Here is an 18085-nt window from a genome sequence, read left to right as displayed (position 1 = left end):
CCTTCGGACCTCCTTCCCTCCCTCCATGGGTTCCATATTTAAAATAAAAATTTCTGCATCTTTTACCATAATCCATCTGTTATATACTATTGTTACCATAATTAATTCCACATTACAATTGTCATTACATCCTGCCAATGATTTTAACTGTTTACAGTGGTCTTTTCAATAAATTAGGAATTTACTCCAGTCTTTTGAAAATACTTGATCTTCCTGGTTTCTGATCTTCAGTTTCGCCATCTCTGCATACTCCCATCCATTTTGTCTGCCATTCTTCTCTTGTTGGCACTTCCTTCCATCTCTGGTAGTTTTCCTGCTCTTTACTGAGAAAGGGCAGGGTGGCTTCAAGTTCAGGGCATTGTGGGTACGCTGGCAAAGCCAATCAGGTGCTCTTTGGGATGTGCCCATGAAGTCTTGGCCTCGCTGCCACCCTGCCCCACACCCTGAAGCCATTTTCATCCCATTAGGAGTTACACTCCTACTGCATAGCTTCAAGAGTCAATTTTCTTGTTTTCCTCTTCTCTGCCCTCCCCATTCCCTTGTTGCTTGTGTGTCATGTCTTTAAGATTGTAAGCCTGGGGCTAGGGGTTCTCTCTCCTTTTTATATTGATCTGTAGGCTGCTCTGGGAACCCTTTAGTTTAAAGGTGTGTGTGTCTTTGTGTGCACCTGCACATGCATGCATACAGTAAGAAGTGGTTGATTTTTTAATACTTCATAACCTGCTGCATTGCATACCAGCTAATCGGTGCAGAATGCAGTTCCACAGGCTGCCTGTGTAATTTGCACTCAATAATCCATGGCGAGCTTACTTTGAAAGCAAATAAACAGAAAATTCTATAGCATTTCATTAAAATTCCATTAAAGCAGCAATGCATAGACATTTGCGGAGATTCACCTGGTTCCAACATTTAACAACTCAGTTTGTGATTTTGGGGCTTTGGCTGCACATCCCTCTGCTCCCTGTTTTGCTGTGGAAGGAAACAGGTGGGCTGTTATGGGTCACAAAGTGGAGACTGAAAACATGCATGATGATGTGGTACATCCCTCTGTCTCCAACCCTGTTAGATCAAGGCACTCTCGCGCCTTAAACCCTATCCAGTTCCAGGGAATTGCTGGTGGGGCGAGTGCTGTTGCACTCAGGTGCTGCTTGTGGGCTTCCCATACACACCTGGGTGGCCACTGTGAGTACAGGATGCCAGGCTAGATGGGCCTTTGGCCTAATCCAGCAGGCTCTGCTTATGTTCTTATCCCAGCAGAGTGGACATGCCTCTAATAGTGACAGCACCAAAGTGCAGAAATTGAGGGTCCTGAAATGGTACCCAGAACTGATTATAAGGTAAGCTCAAGCGGCAATCAAGCTCAGAATCAGCTTCTGGGCACCACAAGCTGCTCCTTTCTCATTGTTGTGAGAAGGAAGAGGTGCTCCCAGAAGACACTGAGCAAGGCCTCTCTCCCACCCCGCATGACTTGGGATGTTGCAACAGCAGCATCACAGTATAAAGCTAATATGAAATCCCCAACCCAAATTTAGTGGCTGGGTTTGGGCTCAGTGTGACATGTGTCCCACTTCTCACACTCCATTCTACAGCATAGTTTTGGTGTCCTCTACAGCATGGCGGTGGGACGCAGCTGGCGCTGTGGTCTAAACCACAGAGCCTAGGGCTTGCCGATCAGAAGGTCAGCGGTTCGAATCCCCGCGACGGGGTGAGCTCCCATTGCTCGGTCCCTGCTCCTGCCAACCTAGCAGCTCGAAAGCACATCAAAGTGCAAGTAGATAAATAGGTACCGCTCCAGCGGGAAGGTAAACAGTGTTTCCGTGCGCTGCTTTGGTTCGCCAGAAGCAGCTTAATCATGCTGGCCACATGACCTGGAAGCTGTACGCCGGCTCCCTTGGCCAATAAAATGAGATGAGCGCCGCAACCCCAGAGTCGGTCACGACTGGACCTAATGGTCAGGGGTTCCTTTACCTTTACAGCATGGCGGCAGTGGAACCGCACTGGTCACGCCACCCTAAAATCGCCTCTGATTCAACACCACATTACAGGCAGAGGATGTGCAGGTGGGAAGGGGCTCCTCCTTAGTTTTCCAAGGGTGTGCAAATTCTTTGGAAGTTTTCAGGGAAACTCGCTTTGTTTCTTTGTGCCCAAGTGGTGTAGAAAAAATAATAAATCACCACCACTTTCTGCCAAAGAGTTCACACACAGAGAAAAAAACCTTTCCACAAATTCCACTGCTCCCTAAAGCTTCAGAGGCTCAGAACCGTATCACCAAGTTCTTATCTACTTGAGCCATTCCCTGTGACCTAATAATAAATTGGGCTGTCCATGCTGCAATTCAATAGAATGAAGATGTCGTAGGAGGCAGTCGTTGATACAATGCTTTTGCCCTTTCTTATTTCTGTATTTCTGTGGTGGGCTAGCTAGAAAGTAACATAGTTAAGGGTCGTATACTCCAGTTGAGGTCAGTGGCACTGCTCACATGCATATCGCTTAATATCTGTGGTAAAGCTATTCCAGGTTCTGGCCCCTACATGTGAATTTGGATTTCTTTTCCCATTACAGACCTGAGATTGCGTTTTGCTATTTCTCAGTGGCAGGAGCTAATAATTCATTAGAGCCAGGCTGAGCATGGCCGCCTGTGTGCAGAATAAGACAATTGGCAGTGCACTTGATTTATACCTCCAGCTTAGCTAATTAAGCAATAATTCAAGGGGAATCCATCATTGTGACAGCTTTGTTGATCAACCATCCCCAAGCAAAGTCAAAGGTGTTCAGTAGCTTGGGGAGGAAAACCCAGGTCAATAATGAAAGCTGCTAAGATGGGAGTGTAGAACATACCAATGATTGTGTCTGTGTTTTAAAAAAAAACAATGGATAGAAGTTTAATGCTTTCATTTATATAAGCACGTCTTCCTATACGCATAAAAAATGTAAGGCTGTTGTCACACTGCAGTTTGTGTGGCTGCCAATAGGTGGCCCTGCCAACTGCAGTATTTCAACAGAACACCAGGTGAATGAGCCCCCCACCTCTTTTAAAGGGGACTGGAGGTTGGGGTGAACTGGGGGGGAGGGAAATGGGCTGGGGAGGGGAGGTTTGGGTGAGCTATGAGAGGCTAGGTGAGTGGGATAAAGGGAAGAGGGATTGGCCAGGTGTGAGGGAAGGTGGTTGGTGAGTAGGCAGGGTTGGTGAACAGGGACGGCAGCCCCTAGTGCATGCTTCCTCCACCTCGGCCCTCCAGATGTTTTTGGCCTACAACTCCCCTGATCCCTAGCTAGTAGGACTAGTGGTCAGGGATGCTGGGAACTGTAGTCTCAAAACATCTGGGGGGCCGAGGTTGAGGAAGTCTGCCCTAGTGCATCCATATATGTACAGAAACACAACCTGCTTATTACATTTATATACCTTTCCTCCATGGAGATTTAATGTGGCCTGCATGGCTCTCTTCCGCTCCATTTTATCCTCAGAAGAACCCTGTGAGGTAGGCTAGGTTGAGAGGCAGTGATTGGCCCAAGGTCACCCAGTGAGTTTCATGGTGGAGCAGGGATTTGAACCCTGGTCTCCCTGCTCCTAAGTCCAACACTCTAACCACTACACCACATTGGCTGTCTATAGCAACAGAGTGAGGGTAAATTTTCATGGGAGCATCTTGTTGGAATGGGTGTAGAGAAGCAGCCATAACACTGCAGATTTCATGTGCTGTTTGCCTTTTACACGTGGTCTGAAATCCCGTTCAATGAATGTCTGGAAGGTGAACAGTATTGCACCTAATATCCGAATCCACAACTGCATTCATTCACTACCACTTTATACACAGAAGCTACACATGTACAAACAGTATATGCATAAGCTGGTCAGGGGTGCCAGTTTTTACAAGATCCAAGACCACACATACAGAGCTGCACAGCTTGTAGGCTTCATGCACAGAATCATTCAGTGCACAGAGGTCAGAGGCCAGGACACCAGCAAAATCCTATTTTCCTCTCCCTGTGTTCATGGCTTCACACTGTGCAAAACAGGGTTTTGTGTACAGTGGTATCTCGGGTTAAGTATTTAATTCGTTCTGGAGGTCCGTACTTAACCTGAAACTGTTCTTAACCTGAAGCACCACTTTAGCTAATGGGGCCTCCTGCTGCCGCTGTGCCGCCGCCGCACAATTTCTGTTCTCATCCTGAAGCAAAGTTCTTAACCCAAGGTACTATTTCTGGGTTAGCGGAGTCTGTAACCTGAAACTGTTCTTAACCTGAAGCACCACTTTAGCTAATGGGGCCTCCTGCTGCCGCTGTGCCACTGCCACACAATTTCTGTTCTCATCCTGAAGCAAAGTTCTTAACCCGAGGTAATATTTCTGGGTTAGCGGAGTCTGTAACCTGAAGCATATGTAACCTGAAGCGTATGTAACCAGAGATACCACTGTACTTCCAAACAGTCAGCAGCAATTATCATAGTACCCCTGTTTTGCATAGCTCTGTGGACCTTTGTGAGAGTTCATACATCTTATATTTGCATGTGTATTGTCTGACCTTGCCAAAGGGGCACCTCACTACCTCTCTACACACATTTTAAAAAAACAAAAACAAAACACAAACGGGGAAGTGAGGCAAACCCCCCCCCCTCTCTCTCTCTCTGAGTTACCTGGTGCTTGTGTGGTGTGACAGTGACATCTAGTGAATTTTCTGCCAACCACAGTTGTTGCTTGCTGATTTTCCAGTCAAAAACAACCTTTGCTGTTTTTGGAATGCCAGGATTGGATGGAGCAGTGGACTGGCATTGTGGAGCTGCCTGGACTCACCCCACCCTGTCAGCTGCACCTGCCTAAAAACAGTGAAAACTAAAACTATGCTGAATGCCATATTAACCCATCAATTCTGGGACCAGGTTTCCCATTAATCTTGCAGTTTGCAGTTTCTCCAATGTTCTGTTTTCACAGTAGGCCTCATTGTGTTGGTGCTACATTCTACACAGGCAAAGGACGCCCAGCTACAGCCTAGTGAATCACAATGAAGCTTACCTCGGGGAGTGTCGTGTTTCCAGAGATCCTTGTAGTGGCTCCACCATGGACAGAACCGACACCAAATTCAAATTGTGGAAGCATTTCCTGGCCTCTTTATTGTTTGGGATTTCAAGACCTGAAAGGGATAAAGTTCCCATCACAGTATTTAAATCAAGGATGGGAAACCTGTGGCATTGGAGTCAAACAACATCAGCAGGGCCACAGGTTTGCCAGCTCTGTCAAAGGGATGACAATAAGAGGGACAAGGGAAGGGGGGGGGAGTGAAGTAACGCAAAACCCAAGTAAAGGTATACTCACCCTATGCTTTCTAGTTGTGTTTTGAAGTGAACATTCCCAGCATTCTCTTTGAGCCATCCCTCAAGCCCACTTTGAACTCTACTCAGTTGTTTTACTCACGGTTCACGGTGAGCTGCTTCTTCTTAGTGTAACCCAATGTCCCATCTGTGAAATTTTGGTGGGAATCTCCTGACAGCTTATAATAAATAATAAATTATTATTTATACCCCACCCTTCCTGGTTCAAAAACCGGGCTCAGGGCGGCTAACAACAAATTTAAAACACATAATTATAAAAGCAGCATAAAATACAGTATAAAAACATGAATAACAATAAAATTCAAAATTCAAAAATCGGTTTAGGGGAAATAAGCATTAGATAATCCCCAGGGCTAGCTGGTTGAATTGGTCCTACTTGGGCCAGCGAGGAGGCCAGGGGAGAATTAGCTGTGGGGTCTCAGAGTGGGTGATCTTCATAAAAGGGGAGAGGGAGGGAAGAGAAGGGAAATAAAAGATCAGGCTGAATTCAAATTAAAGGCCAGGCAGAATAGCTCTGTCTTACAGGCCTGACGGAAGGAGGTTAAATCCTGAAGAGCCCTAGTCTCATGGGACAGAGCATTCCACCAGGTCAGAGCCATCACTGAAAAGGCCCTGACCCTGGGGGAGGATAGTCTGACTTCCTTAGGGCCCAGGACCTCTAAACTATGGTTATTCATGGACCTTGAGGTTCTCTGTGGGGCATACCAGGAGAGGCGGTCCCATAGATACGAGGGCTCTTAGCAGATAAGATGTCACTAAAGCAGTTTAAACTAATCCATCCAAATTCGCTCATTACAAGTGCACATAAGAGACCAAGCCCAGGCCATAGCTTTACGTGGCAGGTGCTGATTAGGTATCACAGAATTGTAGTAGAGTCGGAAAGGACCTTGAGGGTCATCTAGCCCAACCCCCTGCAGTGCAGAAATACACAGCTGTCCCGTACGGGAATCAAGCCTGCAACTTTGGCATTATCAGCACCACGCTCTAACAGACTGAGCTATGCAGAGAGAAGAGAGGGAAGGGGGAAAGGTGTTTGCACACACTTTGACAATGCTGCTTCTTAACTCATCCTGGCGTATGCCTAAAGAAAGCAATGTAAGCACATCCACTTTGCCCAAAGCCAGCTCCATCTGGCACCTCCTACCTCTGAACTGTGGAGGCTGGTCACTGTAAGAACAACAGTTTAAGAATTGAGGTCCGAGTTTGATTCCCTCCCCACATTTCACTCCCTGTCCTCTTTCCCACGTGTGTCATGTTTTTCTTAGATTGTAAGCCCGTGGGCAAGGACTCGCTTGCTCAGAGGCAGCCCAAGACATTCTGGCACCTGAGGCAAATCACAAAATGGTGTGTCTCCACCCATCCACCCCCCAGGGAGAAGATCTACACCAGGAAGAAAAGGGGGGAAATAAAGATCAACTTCTAGAACAGGGGTTGGGAGGAGACGAGCAGTGCCTCCTGTTGTCAGGCTTGGGGAATCAGATCCCTTCCATGGTGGCAGCCCAGAATCAGAGAAAGGATAAAAGTTCTTACCAAGCAATTTGTTCAATAATTTACAGAGAATGACGAAGGAATGCAGCCTTTCTAATAATGGCGTTGCTCCAAGTAAAGTCCCACCGTCCTACGTCTCCCTTATTCAACATCACTCCTGCCTTGGTTAATCTGAGCTTTCTGCCTCTGAGCTCTCTGTTCTAATACCCTCAATGCCCATCTGGTCTTGGGAGGGGGGGGGGTCAGGAATGCTTTCCATGGACACTGAGTCTGTCAGTTGTGTCTCCCCTGGTGCTTCTCCTTCTCCCTGCTGTTCCCCTTCTAGCATTTCCCAGCTTCTGCCCTTTGCAGTCTCTGAACTATGCCCTTCTACAAACCACTTTTCTAAGTCTATACTGTCCTCCTGTTCTCAGGAAGGTGCAGGAGAAGGGGGGGCGGCCCCCACCATTCCTCTTCAGTCCAATCCCTGACATCTATTCACCGAGAGGCTGCTGTGGAGGTAGCATTTCGGGGACATTGCCAAGGAGGTGGCAGATCGGCCTCCAAGGAGTGTACTGCAGCTGCTGTTGGCCCCGTGGCAGTAGGTGATGCAATCTTTGGAGGCCGGATCCTGCCTCTGGAGACAGTTGCCTCACCTTGCCTCATGGGTGGGACAGACTTAGCCTTGATTCAATTGACTGTATGTCAGCCCCTCTGGGAGCCTACTTGGATAAAAAGCGAGCTACAAATACTCCAAATAAGCATATTAAGTAAATAAATTTGAGTACTACAGAATAAATAATTGGTAAAGAAGCAGCTTCAGGTGCCAACTCTCTCGGGCCTAGGTGCCCGAGCACCCACAAAAATCCCCAAGAAGGGGCAGGGTGTTAGGATATAGTTCCGTTCCACCTTAAAAGGGAAAAGGCTGTTGTGTGTCACATGCCTGTTTGTATATAGCTTTTGTATTGTGGCTGTTTTCCTGGACACAGAGGCAAGCAGTCATGTTTTTCCTTTGTTCTGAACTACGTTGAATAAAGCCGTAAATATGTTCTCTCTGTGTCTGCATCTTTCGTTGTAGAGACTTACACACTCTGCTGAAAGGGTGTGCATGGGTCTTGGAACATCTCTGAGGCTTGTGTCGCTAACTGACTGATGCTGTTCCACAGGAGACCGGTGATCGTCTGGAGACAACTGGGGCCCTGCCTGATGCCTCCATCTCCCTGGCAGTATCCCAACACAGGGCACCCACAAATTTCGGTGCCAGGGCAATACACGGTGCATGGCATCCATGGCCCCAGGCACTCACAGTCGCGGGGCCAAGCTGGGACTCCCTGCCTCCATGCAAAGTGGAGCAAAATATCTTGAGAGCAGCTTGACTCTCCTTGCAATCAGTTTACCAGTGAGGTGTCCAGTCAGATGATGGGGGACTGGCATACCTGGGGATTCCCCATCTGTATAAATTGGGGTTCATCGGTCTACTGCTGAAGCTACAGCTTCTGGAGCAATCAGAAACTGGAACATCAGTGTCCTAGCTTTGGTATCCTATATCCAGAATGAGTATCCAAGTATTTCAGCAGCCTGATATATATTTTCAAAATTGTTTTGTTATTGTTATTCTTCATCAAACTACAGAAAGGGATTTTTGAAAAGGGCATTCTAATAGTGGAGCCAATATGGCCAGGATCAAGCTCTCTTTTAAATCCTGTTGTCAAGATGCCAGCTGTAGAGAAAAGGCAAGGAAGGGGTGACGTGATAGAAATTAATAAAATTATGGAACCTGCTTCCACAGGAGGCAGCGATGGCTACCAAACTGGATTGCTTTAAAAGATAGACAGGGCCAACCATGATGGCTAGGCTCTGTCTCCACAGTCAGAGGCAGCAATGCTTCTGAAATCCAGTTGCTGGAAACCAAAGGAGAGGGGAGAGGCCTTGGCCCAGTATCCCTGAAGGAGCATCTTCACCCCCATCGTTCAGCCCGGACACTGAGGTCCAGCTCCGAGGCCTTCTGGCAGTTCCCTCACTGAGAGAAGTGAGGTTATAGGGAACCAGGCAGAGGGCCTTCTTGGTAGTGGCACCCGCCCTGTGCAACGCCCTCCCATCAGATGTCAAGGAAATAAACAACTACCTGACTTTTAGAAAACATCTGAAGGCAGCCCTGCTTTGGGAAGTTTTTAATGTTTGATGTTTTATCGTGTTTTAATATTCTGTTGGGAGCTGCCCAGAGTGGCTGGGGAGGCCTGGGCAGATGGGCGGGGTATAAGTAATAAATTATTATTATTATTATTATTATTATTATTATTATTATTATTATTATTATTATTTCTCAAATCCTGCTTACTGGTTTCCCACAGGCATCTGGTTGGCCACTGTGAGAACAGGATACTGGACTAGATGGGCTGTTGGCCTCATCCAGCAGGCTCTTATGTTCTTTTCAAAATCCCTGAAAGAAATTTCCTTGGAGATGCAGCCAGACTCAACACTGTAAACTGTATAATTCGCTTGTAAAGTAGATATGTCCTGCAGATGGCAGCCTAGAGCTGGGGAATGATTACCAGGAACCCTTATATTTTAGGCAAAGGACCAAAGCTAAGGTTCCCTATCCTGACCTGATCTTGCTCAACGCTTCCTTTTTCATGAAGTCATGACTATACCTTTAAAGCATGTTGAAAGCACCTTCTATGCCTCAAAGAATTCTGGGCATTGAAAGCCGTCAAGGGTTGCTGGGAAATGTAACTCTGTGGGGTAAATTCCAGGGCCCAGAATTCTTTTTTTTTCTTCCTATTATATATAAATATTTATTCAATTTTCCAATTTTATACAAACACAAAAAGAAAAAGAAAAATATTAAAAACAAATCAATTTCAATATCAATTTTTCAATAACATGTTTCTTTGACTTCCTCATACCTCCCCTTCTTGTTTTCTAGTTCAAATTGTTAATCCAGCAAATCCTAATCTCTTAACATTCCTTTTAACTAACACCTTTTTTTCCAATCAACTTTTTAAATTTTATAACTTAAACAATATTAATCCCAGTTCTTTTTATCATAACAGCTAGAGACCACATAAGTTCAATCCAGCATCTTTCAAAGTTCATTAATTTTCCAGGGCCCAGAATTCTTTGAGGAGAAGAATGTCATGGATACTTTAAGTTGAGATTTGAGCATTTGAATCATAGAACTTTAGATCTGGAAGGGACCACGAGGGTCATCGAGTTCAACCCCTGCAAATGTGCTTCAAAAGTGTAGTGTATATGCAGCCTGTGTCTGCAAATTCCAGCGCTGGTTGGTGCCCATTGGGAGAGAGCAAATGACAGAAAGCACCAAATGGTTCAAGTTTTGCTCTCATTTTCTTTTTCTTCTTTTTTAATTTTTTTTATTCAATTTTCTTTTTCATTCATTACATACATCTCATATCCATAACATTTACTATGCATTCCTTCCTCCCTTGCCTCCTAGGCTTCCCCCAACTTCCGCTTCTGATTTGTTTCTCCTTTCACTCATCTTGCTACCTCCTAAAAGAAAAAATACTAATAACATATTTATACAATAACATCTAACCTAAAAACATAAAGATAAAAATAAGTACACCACATTTCTCTATCTTCTACACATTTTCTAATACTAATGATGTGAATGTTTATTTAAATCCTGCCATCAAGTCTATAGACTTTCTTTGTTTCTGCAAATATAATATAAATGGAAGTTTTGCTCTCATTTTCCTCCTTGCTGAGTCCTACAAAGAGCAACACTTAGAATAAGAATGGGCATGGACATAGCCGGGGGGGGCATGGGGCAGCTGCCCCCCCAATAATTGATAAAGGTACCCCTGCCCGTACGGGCCAGTCGTGTCCGACTCTAGGGTTGTGCGCTCATCTCACTCTATAGGCCGGGAGCCAGCGCTGTCCGCAGACACTTCCGGGTCACGTGGCCAGCGTGACAAGCTGCATCTGGCGAGCCAGCGCAGCACACGGAACACCGTTTACCTTCCCGCTGGTAAGCGGTCCCTATTTATCTACTTGCACCCGAGGGTGCTTTCGAACTGCTAGGTTGGCAGGCGCTGGGACCGAGCGACGGGAGCGCACCCCGCCGCGGGGATTCGAACCGCCGACCTTTTGATCGGCAAGTCCTAGGCGCTGAGGCTTTAACCCACAGCGCCACCCGCGTCCCTACCATTGATAAAAATCAATAAAAATACTTAACTAACTGAGGTTCTCCCCCCCCCCCCGCTAACAAAAGCCTGCCCCTCCAGTAACAAAAATCTTGGCTATGCCCATGCCCCCCTGGACTGGTCATTGCTGCCTTGGAGCACAGTGTTGGGTTTTTGTTTCTTTCTTTCTTTGTTCATTTCACAGTTCTGACCACCCTCCAGCTGTTCACACCAGCGCAGCTTTAATAGTGCCATATTCTTTTCTGTTTGTGAGCACCCCAGGTGGTGTTGATGGGACGCAGATGTCTTCAAACCTTGGCTATGTCCTCTTTTCCAACACGCATCCTCTTTTCCATGGGTATGTAAAATGAGAGTCATCATAGTGATCCATAGTTAAAAGTCGGCAAATATGTCCTCTATTTTGCTCTTCCAAACATGGCAACCCTACTAATAAGGAAAGGCTGGAGGACTTCATCTGGTGTGAAATCGGTTTGAGAAACAACCTGTGGAACAGTACCATCAAGGCACAGAATACATATGCATTTTGGGCAGCGTCATGTGAACTCAGACTAAGAATCCGACATCGGAAATGCAGTGAGTGCGCCATAAATGGTACTGTGAACTAAGCAAGCTATTTGATATAAAAAATAAGTGAACTAGGCAACAGGTTGTGTTGATTCCAGCTGTCACATGAAATGGGGAACAACCCTAAGAGCAATTCGCCATTCATTTCAGCTCCAAAACACATTTCAGAAATTGTGTATTCAACCCACATGCAACAAACACTTATTAATGTACGGGAAGGTGATGCTTCAGGAAAGGCAAATGACAAAAGATTTCAAAGCCATCCAGCAGCAACTGAATGATAACACTGTGTTTAATGGGCATTTATAGAAGTCTATATTTAGCATCACTTTCAAAACAAGCCTGGGAATGCTTCTATGATTTTCCTCCTCGGAATGTCTCCCTGGAACTTGGAGGTTAAATTACCTGGCCTTGCTTATGTAGTGCAACTTGTGCATTAAGGCAGCCTTCCCCCAACCTGGGGCTCTCCAGGTTTGGAGTTTGGAATTACAACTTCCATCAGCCCTGGTCAGTGTGTAGCAACTAGGAATGATGGGAGTTGTAGTCCAAAATCTCTGGAGAGCACTGGTTAGGAATTCTCCATTATTCCATTATTTAGTACTGGGTCCTGTACAGAGCACTGCACATATAGCATAGTTTGCTGCGGTTTTCAGTTCCTTTGGGTTCATTTACATCTCTTTTCCTTCTAAGGGCATTTCTAGACTGTTGCTATTTTCTAGTGGGGTTCAATCACATACCAGCAAATTCAGGTTGCACATATGGAAGCTTTATGCAATAAACCTGCTTCCTGAAAAGATCAGCCTTCAATGCAACAAAGAAAGTGACAGGAAGATGCACTGCAAAGTGTGGGATAGGGCTAGAAGAGAAATTAGAATCAGGGTTCATGCAAAATGGAAACCATCAAATTTGCACTTTCCGGAACAATAGGTGAACCAAACAGTGATCCTTTGAAATTTGCACCTATCTGAACTTTGTAACATAGTTCTCCAACCAATGTATAGTTGGGGAAGTGTTCATAAAAATGAATGTATCAGTGGAAATAGCACACAGATATGCATCGCATATGGGGAAACAACTTGCAAAAATGTGTACATTAGTCAAAACTGCACATAAAAGTGTATTTATTCAGAAAAATTCACACAAAAACGCTGATAAATTTTCATGAGCTTTTTTTTTTTTTAAAAAAAAAGTAAATCGCTGCAAAATATGGAGAACTGAATTTAAGATTGGAAAAATGAAAAACCAAGAGAGGCAAAATATAATAATAATAATAATAATAATAATAATAATAATAATAATAATAATATTTGTACCCCACCCATCTGGGTGGCCTCCAACGAAGATTAAAAATATATTAAAATGTCAAAATTGACAAATCTTTCCTAGCATGGGATAATATTTACTTGAGACAACTTCTTCTAACCTCACCCCAAATTAATCAGGACGGACATTTCTTCTGGAAATGCCCTAATTTATTCTGTGCATGTGAGCAATGATAAAACACATAAGGTGATATTCTAGTGAGTCCTGTCACTGCAAGGATTTCTGCTTGCACAATAGGACTTTCCCCTGCTCTTCTTCCCCTGCATAATTCCTGCACCCTCCCCAAATCTGCTCTAGGGGGTTGGGAGCACCCCTAGAACAGATTTGGGAAGTGCACAAGGGGAAGAGAAAGAGAGAGACAGAGAAGTTTCTGTTGTACTAGCAGAGAACTCTGTGTGCTGGCAGAATGATTGCAGACCCCATTGGATCTGATCACCCATGAAAATACAAAGTTGATGGAATTGTACATATGAATACATAAAGAATTTTTTATGTAGTGTGTTACCAGTCCAGTTGTACACACTGATGAAACATAGGGCTTATCATTTTTAGAAGGCACTTAGGGTGCAATCCTATACATATCTACTCAGAAGGAAGCAGTTTTGACTTTTTGCAAGTTCAATAGAACTTAGGTTGTTTCTAGGCAACCTGTCTATTGAGCATTCATCCTGATTTGTTTACAGGGAGGTTAGACGATGTCACACCAAATGTTATCCCACACTGTCTTGTGCATTCTCCCATCACTTACCTTATCACCAAAAGTCCAGTCTTGGGAAGAAGCAGTTTTGTTGCACAGGAGCTTCCAATCAGCTTTCTTTGCACAATCTGAACTTCCTGATAAACATTTGAACCCCCACCTGAAAACAGTGGCAGTCTGGAAGCACCACCTAGATTATGGCAGCCTTTGGACTTTAAGTTGGTATGCAGCTTCAACCGTTGCTATGCCAAGTCGCTGAATCGTTAAATCTCAAAGTGATAACTACCTGTACATTGAAACTTAAATGTATTGAGTCCTTTGAGGTTGTTAAAAACATACCTTCCTTAACTCACCTTAGATTCCTTCCTCTTCCTTTTCCCCACTATATGCTGCTTGAATTCACACTAATCTAGACTGCTTATTTTTTCCCCTGCAGATATAATTATCTAATTATAACCTGATTAACCTGCCTAATCACAGTTGCTTTCTCCAGGGGATCATGACATTGTGAGCTTATGAAGATACACGACTACATTCAATAGTTAGTTGAATAAGACCACCTGCTTGAGTTGTATCACTTCTATTATGTAAAAGATCTGATGGGTGCCTTTTGCATTGCTTAATCACTGTGTTTATTTATTATTATGTAAAATCCACAGTTAAATGTTAATAACAAATACATAAATATCTCTGTTGATTTGAGTCTGTTTGTGAAGATCCTAAGCAGCAGAGAAAAGCCATGAATCTTGTTCAGGAAATTATCATGCTCAGAGTGAATGACACAGTCTTTAGGAATGTAGTTCATTTGAATTGTTTGGCGACTGCAGGCTCTCCTTTTCCCTTGAACAGACCCACTTTACAAGATGCATACGACTGGGTCGTAACAGACATTTTTGGTCATCGTATTTGGATACATCTGGGGATACAGGAATAACTTGATATTTACAAAGTCCATTATGAACTGATCTGCTCCCTCTTTCCCAGACTGAAACGCAGATGAGAATCCAATTTATCCATAGTCTTTCATGCTTCCATGTTACATCCTTGGCTCAATAATCATATCCAAATAATTCATTTAATTTTACTTAACAAATTTTACAACCTCTGTGCAGTTTCTGAAAACATTTAGATTCTCGATAAAAACAAATATTGTTAAAAATATTCAAAGGGTTATTAAAATCAGAAGCAGCTACATAAAACACTTGTAACTTCTACATGTCTGGATAGGTTTGTCTAACCAGAAATGTTTTGTACAGTGAAGGCTGGATGTCAATAGGCAGGAAGTTCCAAAGTTTAGATGCTATAACACTAAAGAGTCAATATCTCACAAGTGCAGGGCAAGTAATACATGGTGCCTGTAACAGTCTCAGGTCCACAGATGTAAAGGATTGAGTGTGCAAATGTTTGGGGTCAAGTAAACTAGTTCCCAAGCGGTTAAGGGCTTTATAGCAAACATCTTGACCTTGGGCTTGGTAATAAGGTTAGAAATGTGTGTTTTGTGAAAAAAAAATTATTATTATTGAAATGCCTATTTAAATACTATTTCAAGGAGGATTTTCATGCAGAAGTGAAGCAAACAGATTGGCAGTTTCTGCAGATAAGGAAAAGAGATCTGCACAAAAATAAAAATCCAACAAAAGAAGAAGTGAAGCTTGGCCTTTTCTGAAACCAATTTTGGTGCACTTCTCTCACCCACTGAATCTTCAGAAGGAATTGAGCTCAGCTGACCACAAAGGAGAAATCATGACTTTATGAGTTGAATGGAAGATTGCACCATGTTTCCATTCCAACAACTGATTTCAAATGAAAAGTGCCGGGTCAGTTGCCCTGGAATTACCCAAAGCTTTGGCTCTCTCTACCATTGGACCTGTGGCAAACGGTCTTTCTTCAGGGATCTGGGGAGGTTTTAAAGGCACTTATTTTCCAGCTGGTTTTTTTGTGATTTTTCATAATTGTTATTTTTATTGGCCACATTACTGTTGTGATTACTGTTACTGTTGTTGTGATTACTGTTGCTGTGTGAGAGAAAAATACTTTGTTGGCTGAGTGAGTATGTCGTATTGGTTCTTATTTTTGTGTAAAAAAAAGGTTTTACTTTTTATATTGGTTCTTATTTTAGTTTAAAAAAAGGTTTTACCTTTTATATTGTTGATATCCTATTTTTGTGTTGTTGGTAGCTGCAAGCCATCTAGAATACTTAAGGTCCAGAAAGGCATCCCAGAAATATTTCAAAACAAAATGAACAATTTGAAGGACCAAATATGTATTGATGAAGCTTGTGTTGAAAAATGGGTCAACATACCAAATGCAAGCCACACCTAGGGATCACCTACCTGCACAAAACAGCAAGCAGAAAACCAACCAAGATGTATGAACCCAGGATGCCCATCAAGCATTACTTAATTATTTTATGTTGGTGTGTGAGCCTCTACTCTTGGGTTTTCATTTCTTTCTGCAGCAGGGTTCCTTTTACAGAAAAGTTTTTCTGCATCTTTTACTTCTTTACAGCAGCAGCACCCCAGCTCTTTGTGAAATCCCCATTACAGGAATAAACACCCTTGGGTTCTGTTTTTCAGTGTTTTTTATTATTTGCAAAACTTTACACTGTTCAAAAACAAAGAAAACAACACAATCTTTTTCACTTTTAGCCATCCAGCCACAGACCTAATGCTGACTCATTCCAATGCTCATTTACACTGACCCAGACTTAGTTGATCACATCCCCTAATAAAAGCACCTGTTTGCTGGGGAAATTTTCTGTTGCCTAGCAACTTCTTCAAGACCATTTTCAAGTTTCTTCTAGAATATTCCAACATTTTATACACTGCTTGCATGCCAAAATGGCTTCTAAGCAAATATCAAATCGGTTCTAAAATATCCATGTGTAATCAAAAGACACACTAATGCAATCCCATCATTCCAACATTAAAAGCACCCAGGATTAAAATATACAATAAAACAATAAAACAATAAAACAAAAAGTAGAATTAAAAGAGCTAAAAGAGCAAAAGAAGGCTGATCGCTGAAGAATTGATGCTTTTGAATGATGGTGCTGGAGGAGACTCTTGAGAGTCCCATGGACTGCAAGAAGATCAACCCTATCCATTCTGAAGGAAATCAGCCCTGAGTGCTCACTGGAAGGACAGATCCTGAAGCTGAGGCTCCAATACTTTAGCCACCTCATGAGAAGAGAAGACTCCCTGGAAAAGACCCTTTTGTTGGGAAAGAGGGAGGACACAAGGAGAAGGGGAAGACAGAGGACGAGATGGTTGGACAGTGTTCTCGAAGCTACGAACATGAGTTTGACCAAACTGTGGGAGGCAGTGGAAGACAGGAGAGCCTGGTGTGCTCTGGTCCATGGAGTCATGAAGAGTTGGACACGACTAAACAACAACAACAAAAGAGCAATTACAGCAGTCTTGGGGGAAAGGACCAGCAACTCTGCAGCTGGCAGAACTGAGGCATTCATCTGTAAGGCAGGCACTACAAAATGGTGACCCTGTGAGAATAGGACTTGCTGGCTCTGTGATCACCTATATGTTGTATTAAACAAGCACTGGGCTATTTTGATACATCAGAGTTATGGATTGAGAAGGCCGAGTTTCATACACACCTGGTTAGCTAGAACTAAATGTTTCCCGAGGGTAAGCCGGGTCAGTGAGGTGTATATCTTGGAACAAAGCAGAAACCAATTAGAGCAATCCAGTCCCTCTGCTGAGGGAAAAGTGACTGGTAGGAATAGATATATATATGGCACACAGAGCAAGGGATGGAAGGAAAAAACATTGATTTTTTTGAAGGAAAGAGTTACCATTTGAAGGGAGAGAAGTAGAATGACTTCCGTATAAAAATATCTTCTCTGCCTCTATAATATTTGACTTCACCCCAAAGGCACACTCCTCCATTGTCTCCTGAGACAGGAGGGTGCCAACAACAACCATGGTGAATGGGAAACTTCAGAAGTAATTCTCAACAACTGGGACTTCTTTGTTTACAGAAAAGGTGAGTGTAAGAGGTGACAAAATAGAAGTTTATAAACTTATGCATGGCTCAGAGAGAGTAGACAGGGAAAAAAGTTCTCTTCCTCTCTGCTAACACGCGAACTCATGGGCGTCCCGTGAAGTTGCATGTTGAAAGAATCAGGAGGGATAAAAGAAAATACTTCTTCATGCAGCATAGTTAAAACCGTGGAACTCATTCAAATTTCTGCATGTTTCATCTTTGTGAATCTTTGTGGGTTCTGACATGAATTGACCGGGTGCCGCTGTAGGTTAAACCACAGAGCCTAGGACTTGCCGATCAGAAGGTCGGCGGTTCGAATCCCCGCGACGGGGTGAGCTCCCGTTGTTCGGTCCCTGCTCCTGCCAACCTAGCAGTTTGAAAGCACGTCAAAGTGCAAGTAGATAAATAGGTACTGCTCCGGCGGGAAGGTGAACGGCATTTCCGTGCGTTGCTCTGGTTCGCCAGAAGCGGCTTAGTCATGCTGGCCACATGACCCGGAAGCTGTACGCCGGCTCCCTTGGCCAATATAGCAAGATG

At 43.8% G+C, this 18085-nt stretch overlaps 1 long non-coding RNA gene across 1 annotated transcript; it reads right to left on the bottom strand.

The window, feature by feature from the left end:
* Positions 1 to 79: 79 nt before the first annotated feature.
* LOC310758435 lies at positions 80 to 8681 on the bottom strand. The gene is made up of 3 exons (XR_014545780.1): positions 8571 to 8681; positions 5010 to 5127; positions 80 to 969 (listed from the first exon to the last, which is right to left on the bottom strand). It is a non-coding gene; the product is annotated as an uncharacterized lncRNA (long non-coding RNA).
* Between the last annotated feature and the right edge of the window lie 9404 nt (positions 8682 to 18085).

This window comes from Podarcis filfolensis, assembly GCF_964270895.1.
Source record: "Podarcis filfolensis genome assembly, chromosome: 3".
NCBI lineage: Eukaryota > Metazoa > Chordata > Lepidosauria > Squamata > Lacertidae > Podarcis > Podarcis filfolensis.
Note: the sequence above shows the minus strand (reverse complement) of the source record. Positions and strands in the feature narration are given on the sequence as shown.